Source organism: Dermacentor silvarum, chromosome 4, assembly GCF_013339745.2.
Source record: "Dermacentor silvarum isolate Dsil-2018 chromosome 4, BIME_Dsil_1.4, whole genome shotgun sequence".
Classification (NCBI taxonomy): Eukaryota; Metazoa; Arthropoda; class Arachnida; order Ixodida; family Ixodidae; genus Dermacentor; species Dermacentor silvarum.
This window is the reverse complement of record NC_051157.2, coordinates 148,296,134-148,311,836: the sequence shown is the minus strand read 5'-3', so window position 1 is coordinate 148,311,836 and position 15,703 is coordinate 148,296,134.

The window sequence follows — 15,703 nt, the reverse complement described above, 5'->3', positions numbered from 1 at the left end:
ACGAATACAGTAGTCAGCGAATAGACGGATGTTACCATGTAATCGGGAAGGCAAATATTTTATGTATATTAAAAATAAACCAGGGTGCAAAACACTGCCTTGGCGCACTCCCGATGCAACAGGTGCTAAATTGGAAGCTTCGTTATGAATATACACGAATTGTGAGCGGTATAGATCGGCACAGTGACTCATGAGTGCACTCACTCACACTCGCACTCATTTCAAAAGGGTGAGTGCCAGTGAGTGCGAGTGAGTGCCAGTGAGTGTGAGTGGAGGTGAGTGCGAGTGAGTGCCAGTGAGTGTGAGTGCAGGTGAGTGCGAGTGAGTACCAGTGAGTGTGAGTGCAGGTGAGTGAGAGTGCCAGTGAGTGTAAGTGCAGGTAAGTTCGAGTGAGTGCCAGTGAGTGTGAGTGCAGGTGACGGCGAGTGAGTGCCAGTGAATGTGAGTGTAAGTGAATGCGAGTGGGAGGGAGTACCAGTGAGTGTGAGTGCAGATGAGTGCGAGTGAGTGCCAGTGATTGTGAGTGCAGGTGAGTGCGAGTGAGTGCCAGTGAGTGTGAGTGCAGGTGAGTGCGAGTGAGTACCAGTGAGTGTGAGTGCAGGTGAGTGCGAGTGCCAGTGAGTGTAAGTGCAGGTGAGTTCGAGTGAGTGCCAGTGAGTGTGAGTGCAGGTGACGGCGAGTGAGTGCCAGTGAATGCGAGTGTAAGTGAATGCGAGTGCGAGCGAGTACCAGTGAGTGTGAGTGCAGATGAGTGCGAGTGAGTGCCAGTGATTGTGAGTGCAGGTGAGTGCGAGTGAGTGCCAGTGAGTGTGAGTGCAGGTGAGTGCGAGTGAGTGCCAGTGAATGTTAGTGTAAGTGAATGCGAGTGCGAGCGAGTACCAGTGAGTGTGAGTGTAGGTGAGTGCGAGTGAGTGCCAGTGAGTGTGAGTGCAGGTGAGTGTGAGTGAGTGCCAGTGAGTGTGAGTGCAGGTGAGTGCGAGTGAGTACCAGTGAGTGTGAGTGCAGGTGAGTGCGAGTGCCAGTGAGTGAGTGCAGGTGAGTGTGAGTGAGTGCCAGTGAGTGTGAGTGCAGGTGAGTGCGAGTGAGTGCCAGTGATTGTGAGTGCAGGTGAGTGCGAGTGAGTGCCAGTGAGTGTGAGTGCAGGTGAGTGCGAGTGAGTGCCAGTGAATGTTAGTGTAAGTGAATGCGAGTGCGAGCGAGTACCAGTGAGTGTGAGTGTAGGTGAGTGCGAGTGAGTGCCAGTGAGTGTGAGTGCAGGTGAGTGTGAGTGAGTGCCAGTGAGTGTGAGTGCAGGTGAGTGCGAGTGAGTACCAGTGAGTGTGAGTGCAGGTGAGTGCGAGTGCCAGTGAGTGAGTGCAGGTGAGTGTGAGTGAGTGCCAGTGAGTGTGAGTGCAGGTGAGTGCGAGTGAGTGCCAGTGAATGTGAGTGTAAGTGAATGCGAGTGCGAGCGAGTACCAGTGAGTGTGAGTGTAGGTGAGTGCGAGTGAGTGCCAGTGAGTGTGAGTGCAGGTGAGTGCGAGTGAGTGCCAGTGATTGTGAGTGCAGGTGAGTGCGAGTGAGTGCCAGTGATTGTGAGTGCAGGTGAGTGCGAGTGAGTGGAGATGAGTGCGAGTGCGAGTGAGTGTCTGTGAGTGTAAGTGGAGGTGAGTGCGAGTGCGAGAGAGGGCCAGTGAGTGTGAGTGCAGGTGAGTGCGAGTGCGAGAGAGGGCCAGTGAGTGTGAGTGCAGGTGAGTGCGATGCGAGTGAGTACCAGTGAGTGTGAGTGTAGGTGAGTGCGAGTGAGTGCCAGTGAGTGTGAGTGCAGGTGAGTGCGAGTGAGTGCCAGTGATTGTGAGTGCAGGTGAGTGCGAGTGAGTGCCAGTGATTGTGAGTGCAGGTGAGTGCGAGTGAGTGGAGATGAGTGCGAGTGCGAGTGAGTGTCTGTGAGTGTAAGTGGAGGTGAGTGCGAGTGCGAGTGAGTGCCAGTGAGTGTGAGTGCAGGTGAGTGCGAGTGCGAGAGAGGGCCAGTGAGTGTGAGTGCAGTGAGTGGATGCGATGGTACAGTGAGTGTGAGTGCAGTGAGTGCGAGTGAATGGAGGTACAGTGAGTGTGAGTGCAGGTGATGGAGTGAGTACCAGTGAGGTGAGTGAGGAGTGCGAGTGATGCGATAGTTGAGTGCAGTGAATGTGAGTTGTAAGTAATGCGAGTGCGAGCGTGAGTACCAGTGAGGTGTGAGATGTAGGTGAGTGCCGAGTAGGAGTGTGAGTGCAGGTGAGTGCGGATCGTGAGTACCAGTTTGAGTGCTGAGTGCAGGTGAGTGCGAGGTGAGTGCGTGTGAGTGCCCGGCATGTGGTGTAAGTGAATGCGAGTGCGAGCGAGCGTACCACGTGCGTGTGAGTGTAGGTGAGTGACGAGTGAGCTTACCCGTGAGTGTGAGTGCAGGTGAGTGCCGATGTGAGTGGCCAGTGCCTGTGAGTGCTAAGTGAATGCGAGTCGCGCGAGTACCAGTGAGTGTGAGTGTAGGTGAGTGCGAGTGAGTGCAGTGAGTGTGAGTGCAGGTGAGTGCCGAGTGAGTGCCATGATGTGAGTGCAGGTGAGTGCGAGTGAGTGCCAGTGATTGTGAGTGCAGGCTGAGTGCGAGTGAGTGGAGATGGATGCGAGTGCGAGTGAGTGTCTGTGAGTGTAATGTGGAGGTGAGTGCGAGTGAGTGCCATGAGTGTGAGTGCAGGTGAGTGCGAGTGCGAGAGAGGGCCAGTGAGTGTGAGTGCAGGTGAGTGCGATGCGAGTGAGTACCAGTGAGTGTGAGTGCGAGTGAGTGCCAGTGAGTGCAGGTGAGTGCGAGTGCGAGAGAGGGCCAGTGAGTGTGAGTGCAGGTGAGTGCGATGCGAGTGAGTACCAGTGAGTGTGAGTGCAGGTGAGTGCGAGTGAGTACCAGTGAGTGTGAGTGCGAGTGGGTGCCTGTGAGTGTGAGTGGAGATGAGTGCGAGTGCGTGCTGTGAGTGTGAGTGGAGATGAGTGTGAACGTGAGTGAGTGCGGGGCCTGGAAAAAATTATGGTGAGCGAGTGTGAGTGAATGTTCTCCCACACTGCCGACCTATGGATGAGAGACGAAGATTTTTAACGCGACAGCGTTAAGGGCCCCGTGTCGCCGAAAATCCCGCATCGGCAACCAGCGTGCGATGTCGGCATGTGGCGGAGAAAATCCTCCCCAACCACCCCGACCACGCAGGCCCTCCACGTGATGCAAGGTTTTGGTGAACAAAAATTGAATTTCTCACAGTGAAATCCGTCAGAAAAATGTTAAAGTACGACTGTACCATTCGGCGTCGGATTCGCCGTCGGATTGTTTACCAATCGTCGTCGGATCGTAAATTGAATGTACGAGAAAACCTAATTATGCTACGAGGAAACTCAAACACAAACGATTTTCCAGCATTTCTACCAGACCTGCGCGCGTCGGGGCAATAGCAAACAATCAATAAAATAATAAGAAAGGTGCTGGGGCCTTAACATTTTATTATAAGACCACTAATATTGCCCCTGAAAAGCGTCTTTCCAGCAATGCATTTCAGTTTAAAAGTGAAGCCGACTATAAGGGGATAGGTGTAAGCTTGGTATTTGTAAGCTGGCTTTCCGACGTTCAGTGTAGCAGTGAATGAAGCCTACTTGCTGTATGCGAACGATGCGATGCGATTTATTATACTCCATCTCAGAAGCTGTTGTCAGTGCTGTGGAAGCTACACCAATTCTTAGCCAATAGGAAGGCCGAACGCCCCTCGAGATGTGCTCATCCGCACCAACGTTACTAGATAACCTAGTAACGGTGCATCCGCACCGCGTCGTCTGCTCAGCGTCTGGTTGCCATCAACCATGGTAGATTGACTGACGCAAAAAAATGTTTTGACGGAGTAACCATAAGCTGCGTTTACATGCATGCGACAGCAGGGCTTCGCTTTACCTGCACGCTTTCCCTGCAGTTATCTCGCAGCCTCCTTAGCAAGCAATAAGGACGAACGCCCTCATAAATGTTCACCTGCGGCACAGCGTCTGCTCGGCGTCTATACTAGGCGTTTGCTCGCTACCGTCATCCAGTTCCATGCTAGGATGGAGTAGTAAATAACTATGCAGTGAACAATCAGGCATTTATAGTGTTCCGCATCGTCAGTGCATCACCAGTGCTAATGCTGTGGCGCCAACTGGAAATAAAACCAGTTTTAAGGGTCGGTGCCGTGTATGTAGTCTTAGCAGCGTGAAAACAAACAGCCGATCTCAATAATTACGACAAAACATACCTAATGCTTTGACCTCAACTTCAGATGAGACTTAGTGATGACGTATTTTGGCACTTGTTTCCTACTGACGGGGCAGAGAGCCAATAACAAGCGCGAATTCAGATCGAAGCGGGTGGTCGGCGCTGTATGGGTGCTGCTATGTTGCTTTAGGTGATCACGGATAGGGTGCCTATTATGGTTATCGGCGGTAACTGCCACAGCAATTCTCGGTATACGGCGCGCATGCGCAAAGGTCCTAACATGTCATGCATCGCTGTACCGTATTACGTAGCGAGGAAAAATAAAACTCTAGTGTAGCCAATAATCAGCCAGTTACGATAGGAACTATATACCGCTGCGCGAGGACATTGCCTGTGTACGCCTCGTACCTTCGGAAGTACCGACAACAGCTTCTCAGATGGAGTATACATACTTTTTATGCATGGTACAGCATGGCAGATCTGTTGCATCTTGTAAAATATAAAGGATCTTGTTCATGCGATCTGGAAGCATGATGTTCCAGTACTAAGTACGTTCAAATAAAATAAGCTGCCGTGTATCACATTGCGGAAAATTGAACGGGTACGAAAATAAAATCACAGCATATCCACGGGGTGAATGATGATGAGTGGGCGAAGCTCCGGGGGGAATCATCGGATCTCCCGCTTAAGGGGACGCTAGCACAAACGCGTTAGAAACGTGCAGTACTCTCTAGTAAGGGGGAGCGGCCACAGCGTTTTACGCAGCCATTTACACATGCCGGAACGTGCACCGCGTTTGCCGACGCCATCACATGACTGCTGAGAGAGTATACCCCCCGTATTCATAAACGCTCCTCGACTTGAACTTGACTTGCCACCGCTTTGGGCAGCGTGTTCGAAACGCGTTGAAGGTAAGGCGGAGAGGCCACAGCGTCTTACACCAGCTTCTTACACGGGCCGTAACGCGCTAGCACAAACGCGTTAGAAACGCGCTAGAAACGCGGCCTTTCGTTAATGTTGGATATTTATTGCCATCGTGGTGCGTGTGTCCATGTCCGCTTCGTGGCGTGAAATGATTAACGGTTCGGTAACCGGGTACCTACGCGAAGTGGTTCTCTCGTTCAGGTTGCTGAACGCAAGATTTTCTTTAGAGTACTTATTTAATGTTAGGAAGGAAAAACTATATAAGGACCTAGTGGAAAACATGCTCCCAGAGCCCTTGTACCGTATCCCACATAGCGGAGGCCCAGGACAGGATGTGCTCAAACGAGTAAAGAAAATGCCTATACAACCATCAGTTAAAACCTTCTTTCAGTTGCACACGAACACACTCGCTGTTAAAACCTGGCTTAAAGATAAAGGCATCTTTGTACCCTGGACTACTGACTGCTCCTTATGCAAGAAACCAGAAACGATCGAGCACGCATTTCTAGATTGTTGGGACCCAATCTTTCACTGGGATGTGCTTCAGCGCACATTAAAGAAACAATTACCCCTTGACCCATATGGCATTCGTTTCTTGCCGGTAGACGTATCCGAGGATATTCCGTACGATTTGATCATGGTCCTGGGACTCCACGCCTTGTGGAAAACGAGAATGGAATATCGGCATGCTGATGAAAATGTACGCCCTGTTCGCGAACATTTTATCGAAAGTGTTGTGCGTGTGCGAGATGTGTATCGTGCTCTAGCCGATACACCAGACTGGATCCCTGTATTTGATGTGTTGGCTTGTATGAAAAGATTTTAATGCCGCAGTAGCCAAAGTCTGGCTGCCACGTTTTGTTCCCTGTAACGTGTTATTTCGGCAATAAAGAAAAAAAAAGCTTCGTGGCGTAGTGGGCTAACGCCGCGCGCTCGCAAGCGAGGGGTCCCTGGTTCGATTCCGCGCAACGGACACAACTTCGAAATTTTTTTTCTCATTTTTCTCAGACTGGTTACACACTACTGGTTACACACTACTACTACTACGACGGGGACGGAACGGGTGCCGCTATAAGGAGCTTCGCCCCTAAATGAGCTATTTTAACCGCAGCAACTTAGTTCAAATAATGAGCGAATAATTTATCGACGGAACGTTGCGCTGCCTGGTATAACATCAACGAGAGCAAACGTGTACGCAAACAATGTAATTGCAAATAAATACCTGTATCAAGGAACAAATAGCGCCAGAAAAATAAAAGGGAGTAAGCATTATAGTGTGCACTTATAGCGTCTATGTATTATGAACAGTAAATTGGCGTGAACCAATTGAAATTCACTGAAAAAAAATGTCGCAGTGTCACCCGAAAGGCGAAGCATCAATTGCGATAGCAAATTAGTAGACAGCTTAGTTTTATCAGCTGTGTAAACTTGCACATGCAGCAGCACCAGCAACGCGCAGAACTGTTGTCGACGCCGTCGGCGTCCACCCGCATTCGCACCGAACGCGCGCGGCGTTGGTGACTGTTGCCGTTGCTTCTGGGGGCGGCTCGGAGGTTTTTGAGGAGATCAGAACGGGACACTTGTCGAGCAGCGTCGGAAGTCTTGACCACATTCTCGCCTCACAATGTTTTTATATTAATACGCATTTGGAGCCGCAGCGAAACGACGCCTGCCCTCCCGTCGCCCCACGGCCTTTCGCGCAACGAAGTCGCGTTTGCTCTCCGCCGTGAATTCGCTCCCCGTGAAAGCGCGCGTCCCTTGCGCGCTTTGACTCGCACATACAGCATACGGCACGCGGCGACGCAAACACCCCAGAGTCGTGGGAGTCCCTCCTACGTACCTGCGAGCTAGCGGACCAACGCCGGCTCATCCAGCGTGTGGTAGGCCGCGGAATCCCAAGGGATCCCCGCCGACCTCCTCTAAGCCAGCGCAACCGGTCCTTGGACTGGTCCCCTCGTTTTGGGCGAAATAAAGAATTCACCACCACCACGACGATTTCGTCGCCATTGGATTCTATACGAAACCTCACGGCGATGGCGACGCTGACGCTGACGACAGAAATCCTCTTGGAGTGTCCATATAATTGCTATCGCAATAAAACAATTCGAGTAGATGCATCCAACGTATGCGCGAACATACACCAAATACAGAGAGCGCTGGCAGTAATTAATTCCAACGATTCTTCGCAAACTAGTTAACAGCGAGGACTATTTTAGGGTTTTGAGAATGTGGCTCATGAACAGAGAACTGGGACACGTGCCACGTGCTTTGAGCGCTGCCACTTCACCCGCTTATTGAGAAATACGGTCGCTATCAATTGCATACCTCGTCGTAAGTACCTTTTACAGTTCCTTATCAAACGGTTCCACGCGCTGCACAGAACAAGGAAATGGCTCACTTATAAAGCAAAAAGAAATAAAAAAAAATTCATCACCCATTCCACTCTGTGAAGGTGGATGAGCAGTGAAGCTGTTTAGCGCACGACACATGACGAGACACAGAATTTTGAACAAAGGTACGAACATATTTAGTGACGACTAGGTACGCACACACATTCGCGTATCACCTCTGTTACTAAATTTGTCCGTCTCGTAAGACAATGAATGGCTCACACCCCCTTAAACAATGGCTCATACCCCCGTAAACACGGCCTCCCCATTACGACGACAGAAGAGGAGTGAAATTCTACGCTGGAATAATGAGCGGCAACTGAGCCAGCTGTGGAAGAGGACGACGACGCTCGAGACATTGCTGATGATGATGGTTTTTCTGCGCGGACACCACAAAACCGCCTACCCTAGCCATAGACAGCTTCGCTTCTAAAAAGAAAATGCTCTAAACATCCGGAATGCGGTACTTTCCTCTTTCGTCCGAAGACTGCAGAGCAATACGTACACCCATGGGATCCTCATGCATCGCATCCACCCGACACTACACACCTAGAACTGCCCGATCTGCGCCATGCCAGACACTCTGGCTCATTTGCTACTCGAGTGCCCGTGGCGCCCCGAAGATGCCGTTACCAAACATACAACGTCCGAAGACGTGAACCTCCTCGCCGAGACGTGGGAGGCCAAGATCTCCACCCCGGCCCTGGACGAACAACGACGTCTTGTCGCCAGAGCCCACAGCTCAAACGCTCGGGAACACCGTCACGAAAATTAGTTTATTTCATCATCATCATCATCTAAACATCCGTGTCCGCGCCATCTAGGCCTCATGCTTCTGAGTCATTCGCCGGCGTGTTTGTCTTGCTCAACGGTATCGGCATTGTCATGCATGACACCGGCGCACGGCTCCTCGAAAGAGCTACTTGACGTTTCAGCTGCGCTGCACAAGGTCTGCCGCTCCGGCACCTCATTCTAGAGTACTTTTCCTCGTTCTTTGAAGCCGCCGTACCTCGTTGTGCAATTCGCGTTATTCGGCAGCCCAATTGGCTCCAGGAATTCGTTCCACTTGAGCATGTCGAGCGCAACGTTGCTTTTGCGTGCACGCAATTTGGTGGTGGTGGTGGTGGTGAAAACATTTATTTTAGGAAAATACAAGAGTTGACCCCCGAAGGGGGGACACCTAAGTGGACTCCCTAGTCCGGGATTCCATTGGAGATGGCCGCCGCTCGGGCACGCGCTACCAGGGCGCGCTGGGCGCACAAGGTAGAGCAGCTGAGCAGGGTCTCCTCCCAGGCCTCTCGTGTGGGAACGGGAAAAGGGGGGAGAGAGGAAAAGAGAAAGAGGGGCATGCTGCAACCATGTGGTAGGTGTCGGCCAGGACCCCACAATGGCGACAGTGCCCACTTGTATTAGGCAAAAAATGGCGAGCCACGGCAGGACACAACAGGGTGTTGGTCTGTAAGCGGCGCAGGGTTCGCTCATCGGCCTTAGACAAACCCCGGACCGGGGCCGGAAAAAGCCGACGACCATCGCGGTAATAGGCCAAGATTTCTCGAAACGATGTGAGCAACTGGGTTGCAGGATCAGGCGAGGGGGGAGAAGGGGTAACGGCCCGGGGAAGAAGCGCGCGGGCGGCCGCATCGGCGGCCTCGTTACCAGGAAGACCCTCGTGTCCCGGGGACCAGACAAGTCGGACGGGGTGAGGTACGAAACGCCAGGAGGCGGCCCGGAGTAGGTGAGCCGCGAGGGGCGAGACAGAACCGGCAAGGTATCGGGAGCAGGCAGAGCGCGAGTCCGAGATGATGACCCTTGCGTTGGGGTGGGAGGCCGCCAAGGCAATGGCCACCTCCTCCGCCTGAGTTGAAGTAGAGGCCCGAAAGGAGAGGCCATCAATCGTGTTTCCCTCGTGGATCACGGCAGCCGAAAAGTAGCCAGAGGGGGAAGGACCCGCGACATCCACATAGAAGACACCGGGGCGAGATCCGTGTTGGGATGTAAGGGCACGAACACGAGCGGCCCGACGACCAGGGTGGGAGACAGTATCCATATTACGAGGGAGAGGGGCAACCCAGAGTTTCTGGCGCCAAGAGTCGGGAATCCGATCGGGGGGCGCCGGAGGAAGAATAGGTTGAAGAGCAAGGCGCGCAAGCAGACGGCGCCCAGGAGACGTCTGAGACAGGCGACCAAGTTGGTTAACGAGGTGAGCCTCCCGAAGCTCCGAGTAGGAGTTGTGCACCCCCAAAGCCGCAAAACGACGGTTGGAAGTGGACACCGGGAGGTCCAGCGCACGCTTATGCACAGACCGGATGAGGGCATCCAGCTGGGCCTCGTGGTGGCGACCGAGACGGAGGTAGGGGGCTGCGTACATGATCCGACTGATGACGAACGCTTGGGCCAAACGAAGGGCATCCCGCCCTCGCAGACCGCCACGTTTCGTAGACACCCGACGAATCATGCGGCTCACCTGCTCCCCCATACGGCGGAGGCGGGTAAGGGTAGAGCCCGGGTTGAGAGAGGACGAAATAAAAAGTCCCAGAACACGGAGCTCGGTGACCACGGGGATGGGACCCGTGGGCAAGGAGAGCCGGGGTGGGGGTAAAGAGGAAAGAGAAAGAAGTGCCGATTTCTGCGGGGCGCACTCCAGGCCACAAGAGGTGGCGTAAGTGTCCACTATAGAAGCAGCCTGTTGAAGACGCTGCTCGATTTGAGCGGGGTTGCCAGAATTAGTCCAGACGGTGATGTCATCGGCGTAAAGTGCGTGTTGGATACCCTCCACCTGGGCCAGAAGAGCAGGAAGGCGTAGCATGGCCAGATTAAAGAGGAGCGGAGAGAGAACCGCTCCCTGAGGTGTGCCCCGCGTGCCCATGGGGTACGGCCCGTGTTCAGAGTCATCGACGCGGATGAAGGCAGAGCGGTGAGAAAGGAAAGCGCGGATGTATGCGAACGCTTTTGAGCCGCAATGTGTCGTGTTGAGATTGGCGAGGATACTACTATGTGTGACGTTGTCAAATGCGCCGCGCAGGTCGAGCGCAAGAATGGCTTTGTCGTTGTGGCGCATAGTAGTAGGATCAATAATGTCGCGGTGAAGCTGGAGGAGGACGTCTTGCGCGGACAGATGCGGGCGGAAGCCGCACACTGTGTCCGCGAAGGTCCCCTCCCGCTCCAGGTAGGCGGAAAGGCGATCCCTAACCATCGCTTCCATGAGTTTCCCTACACAAGAGGTGAGAGAAATGGGGCGGAGGGCCTCGATGTGAACGGGGTTGCCAGGTTTGGGTATAAATGTAACGAGAGAGGTGGTCCATTCTGTGGGGAGGGGGCACCCATCCCAGACAGAATTCATGAGGTGAAGAAGGGAGAGATAGGCCGAGTCGGGAAGGTTAGCCAGCAGGGTGACCGTGATGCCATCGCGACCCGGGGCCGTACCCCGTCTCATTTTGGCCAACGCAGCCCGAAGGTCAGGCAGCGTGAAGGGAGCATCAAGCTCAGGGTTGGGACGGCCCGAGTACTGATACTCCGGCCCAACCAGGTCCACCGTGCGACAGAGGTACCGGTCGCGCAGCTTGTCCGCGAGCTGAGCCGAGGTGCCAGGGAACCCGTGCAGAGCGCGGCGCAGTTGTCGTTGTGTTTCCCCTCGCGTGGAAGAGGGATCCAGAAGGCTCCGAAAGAGGCGCCACGTCCCCCTGGAACCCATCTGACCTGCGGCCTTCGTGCAGGTTTCGACCCAGTTTGTATCACTGAGGTGGGCAGCATAAGCAGCCGCTTCCTCTGTGAGGGCAGCAATGCGTGCTTTGAGCTTGCGATTCAACTTGTGGCGACGCCAGCGGCGCAAGAGGCCGCGGCGAGCGTCCCAAAGGTGGAGAAGGTGCGGGTCCACGGCGGGAGCAGCCTGAGTTGTCTGTATGACACGGGTGTGAGAGCGTTGAGTCGAGAGGGCATGGGCGGCCCAGGCGGAGTACCCGTCGGGGGAGGACAGGGGAAGGAAAGGCTGGGTTCGAAAAGCAGGCCAGTCCGTGAGGCGGGCCGTACCCCATGTTTTGCGCACTATCCGCGTGGAGAAGGCGATTCGCAGCAGACAGTGGTCGCTACCAAGAGACTCCTCGAGGTTCTCCCAAGTAGCGTCCCGGATATGTTTGGTGAGAGAGAGGTCCGGACACGTGTCACGAGTAACCGAGTTGCCCCCCCCCCCGCGTGGGACAAGCCGGGTCCGTGAGCAACGTGAGACCGAGCGTGGAGATAAGCTCCTTGAGCTTACGGCCCCGGGCCTTCTCATAGTGGTAGCCCCAGTGCAGACTGGGGGCATTGAAGTCCCCAACAATGACCAGGGGGTCACGAGCAGCGGTGTTAAGGGCGCGATAAAAGAGTTCCGAGAAGGTGACGCGCGGAAGATGAGGAGGGCAATAGACATTAAGAACATGAATTGGGGGGTCACGGCGCCGCGAGGGGAGCACCGTAACCATGGAGTAATCGTGTTGGAGTGTGAGATCGAGATCGACTTGCACCGCTGTATAAGATTTGTGGACGAGGATACTGGTCGTCGGGCCCCCTGAGTAAGAACAGTAGCTAGAAAGAGAAGGATTGAGACCAGCCTCCTGGAGAGCCAGGACGGCCGGCAGAGAGCCCCGGGATTGAAGGAAGAGGAGTAGGTGAGAGCGCTTCTGCCTATTCCCGAAACCGCGACAGTTCCACTGGATGAGCTCGAATTGTGACGAAGGCGAGGAGCTCGAGGAAGGCACCGCCATAGTGAAAGAGACGAGTTAGGGGTCGTCCTCCATCGCCTGGGCCGGCACCAGGACCGGGTCCGGTACTGGAGGAGCAGGAGAGGGAGGAATGAGTACCGGGTTGAAGGGGGTGTTAGCGGTCCCAGCGAGTTTGCGGCGGCGCGGGGTGGCGTTGGGAGACGCCGAGCGCGAGCGCGACTTTTTGAACCTGAATTGAGAGCACGCCCATATCTGGACGGCCTTGAGAACCTCAGCTGTAATTTTTGGCACGATGGTCTCTCCGATGCGTTGAATGAGCAGATCGGGTAGGGCTCGTAGTGCACGCTCCATGGTAAGGCTGCGTTGTTCGAGACCCGTGAGACGGTCTTGAATGGGAAGAGTAGTATCGATCGGAGGAAGATCATCCAGGGGGACCTGAATTGGGGGAAGGGCCGAGGAGGGATCTTGCGAGACCGCGGCGGCGACTGCCCGAGTTTGCGGGTGCTCCTGGGAGGGAGGCCCGGGGGAGAGAAGAACTGGGGTTGGGATGGGGGGAAACGGCCACTGAGGCAAGTGGAAGGGCCGACTTGGGTTGGGGGGGAAGGAGTTGGGAGCGAAGGGACTCGAGTTGCTTGGCCAGAGCAGCGACCTGGCGCTGAAGCTCGGAGTTCTGCCGCTGGAGAGTAAGTTCAAGCGGGGTGGGGGCAGCGGAGGGAATGGAGGGGAGAGGCCTGGAGGCAACCCCTGCCCAGCTACTCACCTGAGGTGGAGCCGCGAGTGGCGGGAAGTGTTCCGGAGTAGCCGGTGGCGGGGCCTTGGACCGGGAGCCGGACTTGGGTTGAGTCAAGGGCGCGTGGCCTTGATGGGGAGTACGAGGTGGTGGCGAGGCCGGGTGTGAGGAGACCGGCTGGGAGGGCTTGATAGGCTTACGGTACTTGCCGGGGCAGCCCCGTGCCCCGGTTTCGTGCGGCCCGGTGCACAGGATGCAGCGGGGTTGGCAGTCATGTTGAGCAAGGCCCTCAGGCGTGGTAGGCACCTGGGAGCCGCAGCGGGAGCAGAAGCCCGGTTTGGGGCTGGGGCAAGCCGTGGCCCTGTGGCCAATGGTGCCGCAGCAAGAACATACAGGAACCGTCTTCTTATAGAGGCGGACGTAGGCCACCTGGCAGCGGTAGAAGATGAAACGCGGGACCTTCGGGCCCTCGAAGGTCACAACCGCCACGTTGGAGTCCCCGAGTTTGCGGGCCGCGAGGATAGTGCCTTTCGGCCACTCCAGATTCGGCTTGATGCTCGAGGACGATGCAGCCGGGTCGATGTTGATGACGCCGCGGCAGATGTCCCCAGACGCCTTGGCGTGGCCCCGAAACGGGAGCTGCTGGTCCCCTACGGGTAGCATGATGTCACCAAGGAGTCGTTGAGCAATAGGGATCGAGGTGAGGCTGCACACCTAGCACATTTTGGTCCCACACTGGCCACACGTGGAGGTCGGCAGCCGAGCAGTCCCCCAGAAAGGCACGCACCGCGTCACCAGCGCGTTCCGATGGGAGCACCGTCTTGAGGTCAAATGAGGCACGCGGTTTGAGCACAACGATGAGGTCATCACGTCCTATGCGGGGCGTGTATCGCGGCCGCCAAGCAGGCTTACGTGGCGCCTGAGGAGGAGACGAGTTGGGAGCACCTCCTGGGAGAAGGTGCGTCGACATTCCCGCAAACGCCGGTTGCGAGGCAGCCGGCGTCCCCTTGAGCTTGGGCGTCTTGGGAGGGGACTTGCGTTGCTTGCGTTGCCAAAGTTGGATCATATCTTCAAGATACTCATGTTCGGTAGGGACATCCTGGTCCGCCGGGGTGACATCCATGGTAACCACTCGATGTGAGGCGGGATCGTAGCCCGTAACCGGGGTTGAAGCCGCCATCGCCGGGGAAGAAGTCCGGCGAGGCCCGTCGGCGCGCCGCAGCTGTTAGGCTACGCGCCCCCGAACGCTGGGAGAATCTCCAAAGGGCCCGGAATTGGAGAAAAATGGTCCCACCGCGACGAAAGTGGGGTCCAAATGGAGCCCTGGGCTTGCAGAAGACGATGGTACCAAGCTTACGGGGATCTGTGGTGATGGACTGCAGTAGCCAAGGGGCATCTGCGGAGCTGAGGCGAAGTGCGTCCGTCGTCGCCGAACGCCCGACTCCCTCCAAAAATCCGCAATTTGGTGCCGCTATGAAGGGAACGCATTCTCTCCAACCGCGCGGCCGGCATTTATAGCTTCGCATCCAGTGATCTACCAGCCGGTACATGAGCCTCTACATAAGCATACACATATGACGTGGGGTAATTCAGGCCCCCATCTCATTTGCTTCGTCGATCAAATTACAACTTTAAATGAGTTCCACATAGTGGGGAGATGTTTCGGTCTTGATAAACGCGCGTAATAGATGGATATCCAAGCGCACTGTATCGTTCTTGCGCTTGACTTCTTCCTGACCGCTTGCGTTGAAGGCGACGTCCATTTACAGTGTTTTAAAAGACGGAAGGCAAAGCTGTACTTCAGTTAATTCTGTCTTCGCTCTCCTAAATACACACCGCACGTCAGTAGCCCGCAAATCCTCAAACTTGTCCCCAAGAAGTAAAAAGAATTCGAGAAAGATTGAGGCGTGTATTACCTAATAGCTGATAATTTCCACGAATGTATATCATACCAATCATTTAAAACATTTATAATGGTGACTCTTGTACCTTTCCAGTACAACACAGTGTTTCTACTCACCTAGAACGCTTGAAGCAAAACACATAGCAATAAGCAGAGAGATCAGCGGCATTTCAGCATAGACGCCTAGCTTCATTTTACGTTTCGCAAAATAAAATAGGAGGGTAGCAAGTTACTGTGCGCAGCCTTCAACTGACTTGTACGCCGTTTTTTTTTTTGCCGGAAAAATCCTGCTGTGTATGCACAATGCGCTTCAGCAGCAGCACGTTTCACATTTTGCAGGCCCAAGACGGGACAAAGCCAAGCAGTGCTCTCTGAATACCGAGGGAGCATTTGTTAAGGATGCTACCGCTACACTGCGCTGCCAAGGAGTAAAAACGCGCAAGTGTTTTATCTCGCACATGCAGGTACAGTAAAATAAAAATTGCCTATTCGAACCGAATAATATGATGAATTTAATATGACTAAATCAAAATCTACGCGTGAAAGTATTCGTGAGGTAGGACTTCAATGTCTTTGTTATTGCAAGAAAAGATCGGCACACTTAAAATTGCTTTCGTGTGGGAATGCGCAAACATTACAGTCTCTTTGGTGAAGCCTTTTGTCAGCCAGATGGCTGTGACGTGACGTGTGCAATGACGCACGCACTAAGCACACCTTTAGGCAGCTGGAACCGTGTCAGCGAGCTCGTCTCGCTCCGGGGAGGCCCGGGTTCGATTCCCACCGAGACCGAACTGTACCAAATTTTCTTTTCAAAGCCATCGATTTACG